Source organism: Hydractinia symbiolongicarpus, chromosome 4, assembly GCF_029227915.1.
Source record: "Hydractinia symbiolongicarpus strain clone_291-10 chromosome 4, HSymV2.1, whole genome shotgun sequence".
Taxonomy (NCBI): Eukaryota; Metazoa; Cnidaria; class Hydrozoa; order Anthoathecata; family Hydractiniidae; genus Hydractinia; species Hydractinia symbiolongicarpus.
In genome coordinates, this window is record NC_079878.1 from 35,935,472 (window position 1) to 35,950,251 (window position 14,780).

At 33.4% G+C, this 14,780-nt stretch overlaps 1 long non-coding RNA gene across 1 annotated transcript; it reads right to left on the reverse strand.

The window, feature by feature from the left end:
• Positions 1-9,376: 9,376 nt before the first annotated feature.
• LOC130642420 (uncharacterized) lies at positions 9,377-14,164 on the reverse strand. The gene is made up of 2 exons (XR_008982567.1): positions 12,532-14,164; positions 9,377-9,870 (listed from the first exon to the last, which is right to left on the reverse strand). It is a non-coding gene; the product is annotated as an uncharacterized LOC130642420 (long non-coding RNA).
• Between the last annotated feature and the right edge of the window lie 616 nt (positions 14,165-14,780).

Here is a 14,780-nt window from a genome sequence, read left to right on the forward strand (position 1 = left end):
TCGGACATATGGTGGAATATGTCGGACAAGGTGGAATATGTTGGACTGGTGGAATAATTCTGACATTATGCATATGTATTTCAATTATTAGCTTTTTGGTGGAATATTTCAGACTTTTTAAATTTGGTTGAATAATTTATTTTATAGATGATCGCTTATGTTTACCACAAAAAAAAAAGCAAAATTTATTATTAGATAACTAATAAATTCTACTTTTTCACAATATTGCAGCTAAAAGACCTTTATAGATTTTCTATCGCAATTATCAAACCTGTTATTTACGGCGAGTTCGAGCATATATTTACAAAATGTATAAAGGGCCTTGTGTTAAGCGTGCTTCTTCTTCTTTTCCCGATTTCTGTATTTATCGATTTATCGCGAAACACTTTTTAATTCAGAAAAGCAAACAAATTACTTAAGTGTATCCACGGATGTACGAAAAGAAATATCCATGGTGTAATTAAAATTTTTTATGCAAAAATCTGAAAGTTTAAGCAATAGTCAGGAAAATTTACTCGTCCCCGATTTTGTTCATTAAAGTCATTAAGAAGTCACAAGTATACACAGAACTGTTTAGATATGCCAATTTACGGCAATGATCGATTATGCTTAGCGTATCGTGAGTAAAGTTTCTTTCCGTGACTTAACAGCATAGGCAGTGTATAAGTAACTAACAAGGATAAAAAAATCTTTCGCGAACATAAATTTTTTTCACAATCACTCAGGTCATTAACATATAGATTGGCCCAGTATGGAGCCTTGGGGCACTCCGAAAACTACTTGAGATATGCTAGATGTTTTATCATTTACTTGTATGTATTTTTCTCGAGTAGAAAGATGTTTAACAGCATTATTATGGCAGGTTTCGATAATCCTATTCGATGAAGTTTTCGTATTTTGAAAAATCTGCCATGACAGTCAATGTTATTTCACTTTTGTTCATTGCTTTAATAATGTCATCCTTTAGTTTTAATAAGAGGGTAACTGTTGAATGATTTTTCCGAAAATCGGATAGAGTGTTACTGTATATCGATTTATTGTCAATGTACTCTAATAACTGCTTGCATAATAATTTTTCAAAAACCTTTGAAAGAGCTGGAAGAATTGTAATTGGTCTGAAATCGTTATGGCATTGGTTGATTAACCTTCGGTATAGGAACCACTCTTCCAATCTTCCATTGCTTAGAAAAGTGTTATTTTTCGATACAACAGTTGATTATATGGGTTAAAGGCGATGCAAGATGCTCTATTACAGGTTTTATGAGCCATATCGGTATTTCATCATCACCAGTAGAACAGTAGTTTCTCAATAAGCGTAATAGGTCAACAACTTTACTGTATTTAACTTCGTGAAAATAAAAACCTTCCTCACTGAAGTTGAAAGCTTTAACTGTTTCCATTATCTCATACTTGTGTTTCAGTGATTTATTGTCGTTCGGCAGTGGTAGTAAAGTGATTATTTAAAACATTGATGTCCTTGATAAAAAAGAATGGTTTCAAAATTTTCTTTAAAACTTTCCAAAAATCAGCCGGTCGTTTTGAGCTTAATGCAGTTGTGAGAAAGGACTTTTCTGCTGATTTAATAGAGAAGCAAGTCCATTTTTAATTTCTACAAACTTGTGTCTATCTACTTTTTTGCTCGTTTCGAATGCGGTTTTTCGACTAGAGTTCCTCTGTTGTTTTAACTCTAGTATAGCAGGATCACGCATCCAAGGTGCTGGCGCTGGAGTGATTTTGTTTCGAATAAGTGGAGCATGTCTGTCAATACATTCTTTCGTTCGCATAAAGAAATCTATAAAAAAAATTTTTAGTCTTTTTAATGCGTTAAACATTAAGCACCAATCCTTCAAAAAGGTAAGCGTTAATAAAGAGGATTACCTCCGATGGTTTTGCAAATTCTCAATGGAGGCATTTGTAACAATATCTTTTTAAAAATTTACCAGACTTACCATCTTCACACAATAGTAGGGAGATATGTTGGAACTTTTGAAGACAAAACGATTTAAGCCTATTATATCATTACGTTAAGCCTGCGTATAGCGTAAGAGAAGGAATCGGTTCTGCAATTTCTAATGCATGAAGACATTGAACTTACGTCAATTAATTTGAGGTTAATGATACTATTTATTAAAATCTAAAAGAAAACTTAAGACCCTAATCAAGTAGGTAATGTACTAGTAACTGTTATTATATTTATTTCTCAGGATAGCTTCTTCAATGGTTTCTGGTACTTTATCAACAAGGGTGATACGAAGAGTGTCCTAGGTTTCCTATTTAAACTACGAAACTTCAAACAAAGCAATTGCTTAACCAGGTAGCCTCCTAAAATTCTATTCTTATGCTCAATGCTTAGCAAAATCAATTCTAACTCTTATAGTATTCGACATGACTCTGCTAACTGGTGATAAAGATTAAAACGGACACAGTAACAAATAAAGAAGCAAATGGTAGATTTTCATGAAAAGGTGTACATGCTAACGTAAAACAATTTAAAAGCGGTACTTTATCGTTCATAAATATAGGCATACTACATGTTGGTGGCGGTATGTAGCTACTTTGACACCTTCTCACTGTACTTTTCTAGTAATAACAAAACGAGCAATAATATCAAACATCGGGCGAGGGAGGAGGGGAAATTGAGGAATATTAAAAAAAAAGTAGCATGCAAAATAAAGATAGATAAATATAACTATAATTATGTATCATTATTTAACAACGCACAACATACTTTCCACTATCCTCTATTTCATCTTTCTCATCCTCAGTAACCTATAAATAATATATTGATTTATTTTATGGGAAAATGAGGCCAGGACTTATTAAAAAGGTTTTATGTAATACAAAACAGAGATTATAAAAACGGAATTCGTTGTTTATAAAACTTAAAGAACGAATAAGGTTTTTTAAATATTTGGAGATATTTTAAAAAAAAAATTAAGGACTTAAACTTAAAAGTGTCAGCTTTTTTGTTAAAACAGAGCTTATAAAAAAGTGGGTTCGTCGTTCACAAAATTAAAAGAGAACAAAGTCTTTTAAAAGTGTAAAAATCCTGCGAGAAAGGTAATCTAAATATTAACCCTTTAGCAACTAGGGGGTCCGAAAACGGACCCCCCAAAAAAATCCGGAATATATTTGGCTTGCCTACCCGGATTTTCTTCAAAATTCATATGCACAGTCTTGTAGTAGCACAGAATCCATATTCAACAAATCTGATTGGTTTAGAGTAACATAAACATTGAAAAAATGCCTTTGAAGTTCAGTAACTGAACAAAAACAAACCAAAAAAATGGCTGACCAAGACAGAAGTGCTACTGGTAAAAAAGTGTACAAACATAAAAATTTGAGCCTACAAGAGGTTATAAATGCTGTACTTGATTCCTCAGAAGTGTTAAGCAGTGATGATGAGTGTTGGGAAGAAAGTTCTCTTGAAGAAACAAGCAGCGAAGACGAAGAAAATATTCCAATCTGCTTTGTTTCAGATACAAATGGGCCTTCAAAAGAAATCCTAGATTACTTAGACAAAGCTTTTCATTTATATATTGACAACTAGTACACTAGTCTTCAACTCATTAAAGATTTGAAAGATAGGAAAACATTTGCTTGCGGCACAATCCGAATAAACCGTGGCGAATTTCCAAAGGCATTCAAGGAGGCAAAACTTGAAGATCTTTGCTGTGCACTGGAAGAACAACAGAGATGTGTTTCTTATGTCCTCCATTCATGGAAATCAGGAAAAAATTGTCCATCGTCATAAAGGGGATGTTTAAAAACCTGTCATGAACAAGGCGTATAATGACAATATGGGTGGTGTCGACAAATTCGATTATCCTATTATGGTTTGAATCGAAAAGCGAGAAAATGGTGGAAAAAAGTATTTTTCAGACTTTTTGAAATGGCCATATTGAATAGCATGATTTTATTTTTCAAAAAATTTCCTGAGTTCCAAACGAAACAACGGCAACATCATAAATATCGTGAAATGCTGATTCATCAATTGGTTCAGCCATTCCTGGACGAGAAACATGAAAGCCTTGTCGACAATGCAGGTCGCCCGAGCCACATAAAAACTGCATCAAAGGTTGATGTTTTGCCTTCTAGAAGATTGACTGGAAAGCATTATGCATCAAAGAAAAACCCAAGGAGAAAATGCTATATGTGTGCTTACAAATTAGATGCACAGACTGGAAAGCGGAAAAACAAACATACAGTCAACTACTGTGTCAAATGTGAAAAATATATCTGCGAAGACTGTTTTCAGGGCTTTCACACTGAAAGTAACATCTAAAGTAACATCTACTATTTTAATCTTTAAAGTGGTTATTTATTTTTTCTTATATAAAATATGGCTTTCTTTTGATAAGTAATGCAGAGTTATATTATTAGATGTAGACTTCTATAAGCTGCTGCTTACGAGAGGTTCTTCGTACATAAAACTGCCTAGCTGGATTTCCGTTAAAAAGGCTATCATCAACTCCACAATGAAGATGAAGAGTGCTTTAAATGGAGTGCCATAGCATCTTTGCACCATGAAAAGATCGTGAAAGACGTGCAAAGGATATCCAAACTACGAGAGTTCGAAAATCACTCCAACTGGCAGGATTTAGATTTTTCTACAAGTATCAAAAGTATATCCAAGTTCGAGAAGAACAACCCAGACATTGCTGTAAACGTGTTTTACGTGACGAAAAAGAGCATTAGTACCCTGCGATGATTCAGCTATAACATCACGAGTAGTAAACAGGTGAACCTACAGCTCATCAAAGAAGGTAAGAAGACGCACTACACCTCTGCTTAAAAACATATTACGATTGTTGAGTCGGTTGAATTGTAAAAAACATCATCAACAGCATTTCTGTCTGAACTGCCTCGCAGCATTTAGCACGATAGAATTGAGAGGCAAGCACTACAAATACTGCATAGATTACGATGCAAAAGGAGAGCGAAAAAAGGTTGAAATACCAGGATGGTCAGATGCAGTTTAGGGTCCCATATACGCAGACTTCGTAAATCTAATCATCCGGGAAGATCGTAGAGAGAGCAAGAACAAGAAGCTGAACAAGCATGAATCATCTGGATGGTGCACATATAGAAAATTTACTTACGTACCGAACCCACTAACGGTTTATCAAGGGAAAGATTGTGTTAAGCGATTGATTCGTGGACCATTTGGAATACGAGGTGAAGAGAGGTGTACGATACGTTTCTTCAGCAATAAATGATAGAACTTACAGAGGTGCTCAAGATAGAATACAAGATAATAAACCGCCTCCAATTGGAAAGAATAAAAAATTCGTTCGCTTATTGAAGGACGAAAATCATGACGCAGTTCATAGCACGGAGAGAAAAACTCTATACCTACAAAAGTTTCACGAAAAATGGTGGTGATCGTAAAGCGAAAGGTGTAAAGAAATGTATAACGGAGTAATCTATCACTTTCGACGATTATATACAAGCAATGGTTGGATATAGGTGCTCATCCAGGAGAAAAATCATTAAGTCTACACTCCAAAGGTGAACAAACTAAACCTAAATCGCGCTGATGATAAAAGGCTTGTCCAAAAGGATCAGACTCCAACACTAGCTCGTGGGCACTATGCTGTTAAAAAATAGTGAAACAAAATGGACACACATGTGATGCAAACTTGTCTAAGTATATCTTGCACATGCGCATTCGCTCTACCTTACGTGTTGCTCTTACTCTGTTTTCTAAAATATAGGCCAATAATAAACAGAATGAAAGAGATTGCTAAAATAATCGATGACATTTTATGCAAGTGGATACTCTCACAGAAGAAAACGTAAAGTCTTAGAAGAAGCTCTGCGGAAATGAAAAGGGCATATTTAACCAAAGAAATGTACTGGGGGGTTTGTAGACAAGGCACCGGGTGAAGCAATCGCAAAAGCATATACTGAGTATGCTCAACGCGAGATCAACGAAAAAGGGGCAAAAAACGGCACTAGCTCTATCTTCACATGCAATCTTCCTGTATGCAAATGTTGTAGAAAATGTCTTTCAACTCAGTAGTGTTGAAGCTCTGAGGCAAGATATTGAGCAGAAACCAATCATTAAGGATAGCATGGCAGGTCTAGAAAGTCTTGTGTACTCTGCCCTTGGTAAATTTTTATCGTCCCTTCTGGTTGCTGCACACACAGTAAAGCATGTGTCCAAGAAAAAGGAAGATGTTAAGCAGTTAGATGTAGAAGACACGCGTGTGATGCAAGAAGATGGGGAATAAACTTAATTATCTATATAAGAATCTATAAGAATACAACAATACAACAATAGGAGTGAATTTTATAGAGGTAAATAAAAAAATGAAGGCTGATTTGCTGCTGGTAAGAAACTTGCTGAATGGAAACGTAAGAATAAGGAGAACTTACGAAAGAACCAGAGCGAGATTACTTCATCAAGTGATCAACCTAAGTCAAGTTCAAGCATCTCTAATGTGTATTAATTATGTAATAGGAGCGGGATTTTGCGTACTGGCAAATAGGCATCTGGTATGCGCGAGGTTTCGTATGTTTACGCTCGCCAGCAAATGTAGAAGGAGCAACAGCTTCCGCATTCGCTCCTTCTCCAAAGTCTCTCGAAAAACCGATTCCTAATTTCATCAGCAGTAAGCACCTGTATCAAATGCCGAAGATTTAAGCATATTCAAAATGATGTAAAAGTCTATAATAAAAAGACTTTTGTCAGACTTGTCCAAATTGACTCAAACTTAATCAGAGCTATATAGTACTATGCTGTGAAAGTATGTAATGCGTCACATGCGTCACATCAAAATTTCTAAATGAATGGTACATAGATCTTAAAAAAATGTTGTGACGCATATGACGCATACATTTTACAGTTAAACCCATGCAAAATCCGAGTGACGCAAAACGCATAAATTTTTTTGGCACAAGTGCGTCAAAATTAATACCCATAAAAATTAGTAACAATAACGTATTCACCTAACTACAATTGTACACGGAATATTATAATGTCTTTCGATTATCGGAAACTGCCCATTTGCCTCGTCATCTATTGCTTTAGCATTTCTATTGTTTTCAATTTTAGCATGGCACAAAAATCAACGCTGTTACATACATCAAAACATATATATAGTATCCACCTTTAGAATTAATCTAAAAATTAAGTCAAAAAATTTACTGCAAAAAATGGCCTAAAGTCTAAAATTTCAGAGACAATCTCGGTCAAAATATATTGGCAGAAAGCTACAAAAAGTGCAGTATAATCCTTTCCTACCTGGTCTCCCTCATTATCAATGTTTGGAAACGTGTTAGCACAACTTTTGAACATTGATACTGGGGGAAAGGGGGCTTTGTACTTATATCGCTTTTGCTACACATGAAAAAAGAGTTTACTTCAATATTTTCTGTAAACTGGCGAGGGAAATCTAAATGACGGTAGTTACCAAAACAAACAGGGATGATAAAAATTTTGAAAGAAAAGTAATCTTCACAAATTTAATTTGTACACTTTAGAAATGTAATAGTTGTTTTTATATCCATAATTCTACCAATAGTCGACAATTCGACGATTTTAAATATAGTAAATAAGATACTATTTGTGAAATAAATGTCTATTATAACCCTGATTAATAATAAAGCACTATTTCAGATACAGTGGCATACGCGAAACAACTCGAATTCGGTGTGATGAAACTTTCCTGAAAAACGCCGCCGCCACGACGAAAAGGTAAACCAACATATCACACTACTCCGTATGTGTGATTTAAAAATTAGTGAAAGAATCCAAATTTTGCGGGACTTAATTTTCGCGAATTACAAAGTTACCAATAATTATTGTGGGGATTAATTTTCCCCAAATTGGCAAAATCTTGCCAAAATTAATTTCTACAAACAATAATTTCCTTCAGGCATAAGTTTAATGCGGTGTAGAAAAGCCATCTAAAGTTGGGAAGGGGGCGGATTAATTACAGGCCTTAAAAAAAGATTAACGATGACATTCATTGTGTCACTTTGAAAAGAAAAATGTTCATGTTTTTGTATAAAACTTACAAAACTTTTAAGGCGTTCTAATAGTTATTTGATTAGTTGTTAATTTCTGTGTAGCATTGGTTATTTTTTAGCAGACTGTGTCTTTTATTAATCGATTTTCTTAATATTTTTTTGTTATTTTATGAGACTAGATTCTATCCACATCTTCGTAACAATAAATTAGAACAGAAAAAACAACAGTATTGGAGTAACTTGTTGTATTTGTTGGTATTGGTTATATTGGTGTAGTGGTACATCGCATGGGATATTTTAAAAAAACATTTTTCATATTCATCACAGATTTTTGCACTTGACATCGACCGACTTGTGACCAGCAACTTGATTAAAAACTTTCTCGGTATCCACGGCCAAATGTGGATTGCATCTTTTGTGCGTATTTTTCAAAAAAGAAAACTGTGAATCTGGTCAACATTTTCTTGATTACTTGCGCCGATGAGGTACATAAAACAAATTAATGACAGTTAAAGTTTGCGATGCTTTCCACGCGACCAAAGACCGAGCCTTTCTGAAAAGAAACTTCGTTCCCGACTTATCGCAGAACGTCGGAAACAGCGCATAGTAACTCAGTGTTTCTGTTCCACCTGTATGTGTAGATTTTAGGGGCTGTTCATATGGGAAATATTTCCTCGGGAACCGTGTAAATGTTTCAGCATGATATCAAGTCGAGATCAACAAAATTTAGTTGCGTTCAGATGAGAAAAAACATTTATCCGCTTACCAAGATCTCGGGGGCGCATGATCGAGATCTCGGTAAGCGGGTAATGCATTTTCCCATATGAACATAAGTTTCCTCGGTAGGCGAGATAAATTTATGTCGATTTGGCATAATTTTCAAAAATAAACAATAGATTCTTATCACGATAAACAATAGAAATTATCACATGGTATTTTCTCACTCGAAGAAAAGTTTTCTCGCTCATGTCATATAAGCAGAAAGTTAAAATTATATCATGCGTAAATATCCCCCCCCCCCCCCCCCCTAACTGAGGAAATATCTCCCATAAGAACAGCCCCTTACAAATTAAAATTTTAAAGAAACGTTCCCAAAACCAAGCTCGTAAAAACTTAATTTACGCCAAATTTTTCAAATTTCTTTCGCCACTTTTTCTCTGAGTAAAGTATAATCTATTTAAAAGACCATGCTGGTACTTTTTCAAATCTTTAACCCTTGACAAAATCCAGCCTAAATGTTTTATATAAAGGTTCTTAAAACACTTAAGTAGCAGTTTATTTACTTGCATAAAAGAACTATTGCATGATAATTTTAAAACGGACCTCTTTATAGAACACAATTTGTACTGTTAAATAAATGATACATATTAGTAGTGCATGCAAACTCTACATAACTATGTAAGGGTTTATAGTGAATATTAGGGTAAATGATTTACAGTTCAGTATTAATTTACTGCTTTCATAGCGTGTGCTGATAATAAAACCCAATACATACAAATATATATATTATATATATATTCACAATATTTTAGTAAGTTATGTAAACAAAAGGACGGACAGTGTGATTATATATTTAAAGATCCGATATTACTGCTATACTTCTATCAATTGTTCTCGATCAGTCAATCTCAGTTCTTGTTTTATAACAGTTAAATTTTAACACAATCTAACATTGGTAAAATGACACTTCTTCCTTCGTTAAGCAGGATCTAGATGCTTCCAATAATCGTATTTTCGATACTTTCTTGCTTTATTTTCTTGTTTATTAGGTGCAAGTTCTTACCCATGTTAAAGTTTTAGTCTATACAACCGTGCAGAAATATTTATAAGTCGCAGTTGAGTTAATTTTGATGGCTTGATGTACGAGATAATTTCGATTTTTTAGACATCTTCCTAAAAAATCGATGCACTTATTTAATATATTTGATGACAAGGAAAACAATGTATATATACATCAGGTAAAAACATCTTCAATGGGGAGAAGAAGAAATACAAGATTAACAATGGCTAGCTTACGGCGTTAAAGATGAGAACATTTTGCAGATCTTATTTTTGCGATTCTGGCCTTAAAATGTTTTTCGCAGAACAAAGTAAAAGTTTTTTTTTATCTTTTTTTAAGTTATTACACTCCTTATATTAAGAAAATTAACGTTGACTGTTTTATAAGATTACCCTCAATTATTCAAAAGGAAAAGAAATATTAAGTAGAATTAGGGAATAATTTTTTTTAAAAAAAAAATATCAAGAAACTAATGATTTCAAACACCATGAAAATATCAACGTTATTTTTCTCAACTCGAATCTAAGCAGATAATGTGACGGGAAACAGTGCGAAAAAGTACACCTGGCTTTTCCACTTTATAATAAATACTTACTAAGACAAATACTAACTACTACTCCTTATCTTTAGTATTTAGATCTATATAGCATAAACTTTCAGTAACATCTTTTTATCAACTGTACCATTACATAGGCATATACAAATTAATAGAAGATCACGTCTTTACTCAAATTAGAGGAGTCAAAACAGAATCAAAAATGTATGAAAGATTGAGTTTCAATTTGTATTCGATTTTTGTAAACTGGTTTGGTTGTTAACCGATTTCAGCTTGATAATCACTTAAAATTTTGAGAGTATTGTGGATTGCTTATTAGATCATGCAAGTTTTGACATTGGTTCTTATAAAAGGACATTTTATATGAAACACTTTATTTATCCAAACGTTTCTGCATTATGACTATACGAATGCAATTATCATCATACATATACTATTTTCAACTAACTGCTAAACATTTAGTTAATACGTTGTTAATTCCTAGTTTTTAAAAACAAATCTGCTTTGAATAAAGGGTGTTATTCTTTAAGTTTCCAAATACAAGTTATTAATTTAGGTATTAGGCAGACAAGACAGACAACTCTTACAGGCTTCACAAATTAATTCCAATACAAACTTTTCTCATTTGTCTCATTTCATTTTATGTAAAATCAAGAATGCCAAAGGAATTGAACAAGGGATACAAATGGGATACCCGATTTGATATCTGCATTAGCTGATGCGGAAGATGGATATTCCACAAAAATCAATTACAATTTTCACAAATAGATAAAAATGTAAGAGTTTTCACAAAAAGTCATTGAGGTTTTTTGATTTTTAGAGGGAAAATCCTGTAAACAATTGTGGAGACAGTCCCTAAGTAGTTTTATACAATATAAAGAGAAAATCAGCTTGTGAAACCAAAAGCTGTCCAACTTGACATACTTAGTACAAAATTCTAGTACCCATATTTGTACGTGGTAATGACTTAAGAGTCAGGTAACACAGTCAAATTACATTAATTTGATTTCCTTTGATAATAATTTTTGTTTTTAGTCCCTCTAATACACTAAGAATTATGTAAAAAAAAACACTTCCAAGGCAGTTAAACCTTAAGTTGTAGTGTTTTTAGCCACATGTATATGAATGTTAAAGTAATTTCTTTTAATATTTTAGCTACCAACCTTCATGGTTGTGACCAGAAAAAAGTTTTTTGTTTAGTTTGGAATTAATCCATTCCGCCAAACTTTATACTTTCTTTTTGTGTTGCTCCAAAACTCTTATATAAAACTGACTTGGTTTGTGTTTGGCTACTAATCCAAAAAGGTTATGTGTAAATTACTTAATTTATATTTGCAATCATAAAACAAACTGCAACATTGATGCTGTGTGCTTTATTGCAAGTAGGTAGTTGCACCTTCCAAAGTCTATAACATGTGCCTAATGTTTGACCGTGGTTACCTAGATTTTAGTGTAGTGATTATTGAACAGCTTTATTACTGCGACAACAATAAAAACTATAGGACAAATTTAAAGAATGAATTTAAAATTGGCATGCTGCACCAGCATGATAAAATGGACCCAAAATAATTTCACTCTCGTTTATTTTACTCGCACTCGCATTGTACTCTCACTCTGAACTATTTTACTCGCATTTATTTGCACTCGTACTCTCAAAGATGTGTAGCTTTACTCGCGATCGGCACTGTATCATATTTCCTAAGACCCTAATTTTAGCTATTAAAAGGAGGTCGATAAACAACACAGAATACCAAATTTCACAAAGATACATATTCAAATATATTAAAGGCAAAAGGCATATAAGGCCCAAACAAACTGTGTGCAAAATACTTATGGTCAAAAAACTTTTTTCTTCATCTTTATGTAACTGATTCACCAAACACGTCACATAAATGAAATGTTTGCATTCTCCATAGTATTAACACCAACTTCCCAAAGGCCATAAACTGGCATAAATAAAGAGTGAGCTTATACCGTTCATATTAGGTGAACATCGTAATTATGTGATTTCACTTTCTCTTTCCACTGGCAACACTGGATGGCTATGACATGATATTCTGAGCCTTATGTCAGGATAACATATTGCCATTTTTACCGGCACCGAAACTTGAGCATGTTACAGAGTAGACAATAGACAAATTTTTGAGTGATATTGGGTATTACTAAGTATGAAACTAGACAGGTTGGTGAAAATTATTAAGACAAAAAAATTATCTACCTTGTTCACCTGCATTTTTTGAAGTTCTTTTAGAGGATTGCTTATAATAAAAACCATAAAAATATGTGGTGAGCAAGTTGCTAGATTCTTGCCTCTGTTTTTTAATATAATATAATCACATAATTAAGATGGTATATGCTACACATTATTTAAGACATTTAGTTATAGTGCAACAATTTGCATGCTACCGACAAATCAACCATGCATAGCTATCTTACTTTCTTTCAAATGTATACAACAATAACTAGCTAGCTAGCTAGCAATATGCTAGCCCTTGCTAGCCCCTACTAATCTAAAATGATAGTTGACATTTATACATTCTTCAGTCAAAACAAACTAGAAGCTACTCTTAGAAAATCACAATAAGCAGAAAATGTGATAGCTAATAAAAATTAACAATAACAAACAGCAAAAACAAATACACTAAATAGAGTAATATCTCATGCACATCTTCTCTTCGGGAACAACATAGTAAATGATTGCTACAATTTTTGCGGGATCAAAGTTACAAATTCATAAATTGTTGGCACGCCATACTAAAACAATCATTCCGACAAGACGCTTAAATGACAACATGGCGTATATAAACAATGGATATCAAATGGTGGAACATGTCGGACTAATGTAACTTTTTTATTCCAAATTTTGGGCAAATTTTAATCCTTATTTGATAAAACTTAAGAGAAAAGTTAGTACATAACTTAAATATTTCATCTCACATCCTCGCAACGTTCAAATTTCTACAGAAGATCGGAATTTCAGGATTTATGTTGCAGCATACTAATAACCATTTTTCGTTTTCTAGTGCAAGTTGTTCTCAAACGACCCTTCAAGAAGTTTGCTGGGTTTTTCAGGCTACCTTAAAAATTTAAAATAATATACCTACCACCAAAAAAAATCGTCTTTGAGTTAAAATTGCAAAAGGATAAATGAACAAAAATATTCAATAACAATGGTGTAAATCCTTCCGTAAAGCGGTTGCACGCGTATATCAAATGGTGGAACATATCGGACCAAACGAAAATATTTTCATCACGGATCATTTTTCAGCTGACACAAATGACATAAAATAAAGTTAGAAATGTCAAGAATTCAAAAAAACGATGCATTTTGCTCAATTACTTTGTCTTTTTCTTATTTCACCCTTTTACTAATGGGTCCGAATTATTCCACCTTATCGCTATAATTATTATTATTATTATTATTATTATTATTATTATTATTATTATTATTATTAGGATGTTCCTATTTGAAAACAGGATAGCCTGACATCCTATGTATAACGACAACCGGCAGGCGTTGGATCAATTATATTATTGTTGTTGCGCGAAATTTATATTATTGAGATTAGATCCAATAAAAAAAATTATTATTTTATTCCAAACAATATTGATTTCCTCTAACTTAAAAATAGTGATAATAATTGATTCAATAATTATTATTGGTAATACGTTGATCCAATTATTTTTTCCAACCGCGGAAACAAATTGCCGTTTGACGATATCGGATAGCCTGCCATCTCTAATTTTTTTCACATATGGCAAGAGAAAATGTTTACTGTATTGGGTATCAGCAGTTTTGCGCCGGAATCGTGGAAAAGTCTTTTGCAAGTCAATAGACAGGGAAAGTCTTTGTTAGCCCCTTGATTATTGTTTTCTTGCGCTTTAGGTCATAACTATGAAACCTATGTTTTTATAAAATTACCGATCAATTATATCTTGTGTATTTTTTAATGCAACGATGCGTTTCCTTTTTATTAGGACGCTGACCCACCCCTGTGTAAAAACCCGCATGAATTTGCCCTTCACATATATATCCCTGCATTTTATGCTTGCTTGTCCGCCTGTCATCATGAACAAAGAAATTACTGATCGGATAGTCTAAAATAACGCAGTGGTGCAACCGTTTCTAACACAGATAGACAACGTATATTATTGTTATAGAGAGGATTTCGGTTTGGCGATTAATGATTTTCCATTTTACTAAGGCCCAGTATAAACGACTTATTTTCAAGTTAAGGAGAGAAAATGTTCCCAAGTACTACAGGAACGAGAAACCGTTCGAAATATTCTGTTCAATTATGAAGACTTTAATTGACAAGATACTTATCCTATTTGGTATGGAAAGTCGCCGCGCCGGAATTATTTACATCAGTAAAATGCTCGGATTAAGTGAAGTCGACTTAAAGTCTAGACCTTCTCTTGCAACATGATAATGCAAATATGTTGAAGAACACAAAATAAGCAATT